A 4,361-nucleotide genomic window follows, 5' to 3' on the forward strand; every position below is an offset into this window, starting at 1 on the left:
ATACAATTTAAATTAGACAAATAACCGATTGAAATGGTTTAATGTTTTGGTCAAAATCACATAAAAATTTAAGTACTCAACTAACTTTGTCTTTTTCTTAAGTGTTAAATTCTAATGTCATTGTCACTTTGGCAAGCAAGCTTGATTCTCAAAGTTCGCTAAGTCAAATATAGTGACTTAAGGCACCATGAATTCTTTAAACAAAGGTTTCAAACCTTTCCTTTGTGAAAACAAAAATCCATTGGCTGTGTTACTAAGCCCCCTTTAATCTCTACTACTGTAGTTTGAGATTTAGGAGCCAATTTATGCAAGGTCGCTCCTAAAAGTTTAACAGAAGAGAAGCTCCTTTCTAAGCCTGCTGCTAAAAGACCAGTTGGAAGGCCCAAGAAGTCTAAGATTCATGTAGAGGTTGAGCCCCAAAGCTAGGAAGCAAAAGAACCAATTGAAAAACAAAAATCCAAACGGTCCAAGATTGCCTCTGCCAAGCCCACAACAAATGATAAAGATTCGGAAGAAGGGGTTGGACCTGGGCCATCCAAGCCTAGCAAGAGATGGTGTTGATGTTGCGCTCTAGATCATAGTTATCTAAGACGCTTTTCAATCCTTTTTGTATTTAGTAATGAATAATAGATCTTGGAAAGTTTTAAGTTAGAATGGCAGAGGTATAAACTCTAACAAAGAATGGAACTCTATAAGAGACAGAATTGTTGAAAGTGGTTGTGACTTTGCTTGCTTGCAAGAGAAAAGCGAACTCATTTTGATTTAAGGTTTATTAAATCTTTTTGTCCACCCTCTTTTGATTCTTTTGAGTTTCTGCCCTCTGTAGGTGCTTTAGGGGGTTCTATAATCATTTGGAAAGGTTCCTCTTTTAAAGGTACTTGTGCGTTTCAAAACTCTTTTGCCCAATCAGTTGAATTGACTTCTTTGCATAATGGGGCAAATTGGCTTCTCACTAATATTTATGCACCATGTACACCCTCTGGGAAAAGAGACTTTTTGAGATGGTTCAAACATATTCAAATTCCACACAATGTTGACTGGCTTATACTTGGAGATTTTAATCTATAGAGGAATCTAAAGGACAGAAAAAAACTTGGTGCTGATTTTGCTGAGATGCTGTTGTTCGATGAAGCCATTAGTAAACTGGGGCTGGTTGAATTGTCCCTCCAGGCCTACTTTGGCAGCCCAAATTCCTAGAGGGATCCCTGCGAATTCCCTGGGCCAATCTCCCCCGTGCCAATCTTCACCGGGCCAAATTTTGGTGCTCTTTGGAAGTCCACTAACCCGTGGTTTACAGCCCGTTTCCCTTCCTTTTCCACGCGGAAATAATACACGAGCAAACAGGCCGGGAGAGTTTCCCGTGCGCTTGCGAGTCGCACGCAGCTATTTTCTTCCGCTCGCGACGCCGCCTAGTTGCGACGCCGCCGCCGCTCGCCCAGATGCTCTAGGCGCCGCCGCCGGACTCCATCCAGATCGAGACGGGGAAGGAGCACCGCATCACGTTCCCGGAGCAGTTGTTGCCCTTGCACCACCAGCAGAGCAGGGGCCTGTCGTCTCGTGGCGCCAGCAGGGAGAGCCGTGGCGGTGGCGGGGAGCCAGGAGTCTCGGAGGTCTCGCACCTGGGCAGGAGCTCGAGGAAGCCGCGTCCATGTTCGCGGGTCAGTCCACCTCTATCTACACCTCCTTCCCCACAGAAGCTTCTCGATCTGCTAGGGTTTCATCCACATCTCTTTCTGGTTGATCTTGGAGTTACCGGTATGTGAGCTCAGAAGCCTCTACCGCCAGCCATTGTGCTGTCCGTGAGCAACACTGATGTCGCTAGCAACACCTGTACCAAATTTGTTTCATATCCAATTGCTTCGTGTAGCTTAAAGAACTGAACTGTTGAACTACTTTACTATTTATTAGCACAGTGATTCTATGGTTTCTTGTTTGTGATGTGAAAAGAGATATCATGAATTATGATACTTCAATAATCGATAGAGATTGTAATGTTCATTGGTGAGCTGGTGTCTGTGTTCAGAACACCACTGCAATAGAGTAAGATGGCATGCTGCGATGGATTTTTTTTCTAGCATTGCATAACAACTATATGCATGCTTATAACAGTCTAGACATCCTGATAAATAGCTAAGTGTAGGTGTAAGTATTCTTCAAAGCTTCACCTATTAGTATGCATCTAGAGAATGGACAGGTCGTAAGCATGAAAGATCATGTAACATAGCACGGTCTCTTGTTATTAAGTAGTCCATCTCATCCACAATGACCAGCCCACAACAGAACCACACAAGTCAGATAACATGATCACAGCGAAAAAAATCCCAATAATTATAGTGGATAACTGGATACAAGCAGTTATTACATCTGTTGGAGCTGAATCCTTGTTGGAAAACATGCTCCGAAGTTGTTGAAGTGGTGACAATTTGCTGCTTCCCTTCTTTTCGCTTCTGAAATTTTCCTAGTATCTGCATTAAAATTCGATCAGTTCGTCTCTGTATGAATTACACAATCTAATAATCTGTGTGCTAAATCTCAGACAAGTGCTTGCTAAATCTCTCCAACTAATAAAGGCATGATGCTTTTGCAAGAGTGATTTTCTACTGCGTCTTGGGACAGGGTGACACTGGTGTCAGGTTAGTTCCCCCTACTGTTGTTTTTTTGCTAAATGCTGCATCTGTGTTTTGGGACGGGGTGACACTTGTGTAGGGAAGGGGGTTGTTGTTTGAGTTCAGTGGATGACCAGTACTCTAGTATCAGATTGATTTGTGTGTCAGACATATATATAGATACTGAACTATGTCTAAATTTGTGTGTGCAGGACTATGCTGTGTGAATGAAAATTGACAGCATGCAAGTGCAGTTCAGTTGGTTCGTCTGGCGTTGTTAAGCATAGTAGGTCATAAAAACTTAATGTGTTTTAGTGCACGCCAAGGGCCATGCTTAATAGTTCATAGATTTATGTTTCTGAGAACTCTGTTCATTTTGCTTGAATGAGACAATAGTTTTCGGCTAGCTGCTGTAGTTGCCTTTTGAATCCCATTATTAGTGGTACTATGTTACTTAAAATAGGTGTTACATTTTTTGCTGAATTTGGTTTGAAATTTGAACTACCAGAGACTCTAGTTGGAATGAGCATGGCCTGGTGAAACTACTTCTTATAGCACCACATTTTGAGAATTTTATGTAACTTTGATCGGCTGAGCCAAGGTTGTCAAGTGGGCATATGAACGTATTGTGGTTATAGTTGAGACCTTGCTAAGGTCCCATGTTCGGAGTCAGTGTTCTACTAGGTATCGAAACTAGGTATGCATCATAATTTCCTAGAGGTGTGATGTTCTGTTTTGTTTCTGAAACCAGAGTTATGTGCTGTTTCTGAAACTTCAACTTTCTGTAACAACAATAGCAAAGCAACTCTCTAGTAAACTTTAATTTTCAGTTTCTAAAACTTTGATTAGTGTACTTTAGGTATGTCTCTAGCTGCTAATGTTTTTTCTTGTATTTACTTGCAGAGCATTTGGTGGAAGCAATATATGCTTTCTGAAGAAAAATGTTGTTGCAGTGCTTATGGCTTCTTATGAAAAGGAATTAAATTTATTTTTTGATGTATGTCTTGGATATCTGGATGGAGATGATCTATGATTTGGTGACGAATAGATTAGCTAGGTTGAATTTGCCACTTGAATTAAATTTTCTATGCATGGGACTCTTCAAATAATTGCCACAATTTGTTATGTAAACAGACTTATTCCTGAGTTTTTTTCGTCGCTTCTCGATGCTAGAATGGATATATAGTGACTTCTTATATTATTTTTATTTTCTGAATTTTCTTATTTTAAGATGTTTTTATACTATATCTGTAGTGAAGTTATCAAATAAGCCAAGGCTTATTACTGAAATCCTAGGCATGGGAGATGCACAGCAAGCCCGTGAGCCATCAGGAAGGACTCATCCATGCATGCGTTCGTATCTAATAATTTTATTGTGCTAGAGCTGTTTGATGGCAGCATGCATTTCCCTTTGCATCTGCATGCTTCCAAACAGCAGCAGGAAAATGAACCCCCACGTGAAATCTCACCTCCCGGTGGGAAGGGGATTAGCATGTCCAGAAAAATCCCTCCCCCTCCACTTTCTTCCCTGGGTTAATTACTCTGAGTTGCCAAAGTAGCCCCAAGGGATAACATTTCACTTGGACCAATAAACTGTTCTATCCTTTGCTTGAAAGATTGGATTGGTTTTTACTTCATCATGCTGGACACTCAATTATACTCATACCACTATTACCTCTTTGACCATGGAAACTTCTGACCATACTCCATGTCTTGTTTGTGTCACCTCTACAATTCCAAAGTGTAAAACCTTCC

At 41.0% G+C, this 4,361-nt stretch overlaps 1 long non-coding RNA gene across 2 annotated transcripts; it reads left to right on the top strand.

The window, feature by feature from the left end:
* LOC110435770 lies at positions 1,356-3,813 on the top strand. 2 transcript variants are annotated; one of them, XR_002453628.1, is made up of 4 exons: positions 1,356-1,658; positions 2,537-2,633; positions 2,819-3,303; positions 3,510-3,813. It is a non-coding gene; the product is annotated as an uncharacterized LOC110435770 (long non-coding RNA). The 2 variants fall into 2 exon arrangements; XR_002453629.1 differs by having other exon boundaries at positions 2,819-2,892.

Source organism: Sorghum bicolor, chromosome 5 (genome assembly GCF_000003195.3).
Source record: "Sorghum bicolor cultivar BTx623 chromosome 5, Sorghum_bicolor_NCBIv3, whole genome shotgun sequence".
In the NCBI taxonomy this organism is placed as follows: domain Eukaryota; kingdom Viridiplantae; phylum Streptophyta; class Magnoliopsida; order Poales; family Poaceae; genus Sorghum; species Sorghum bicolor.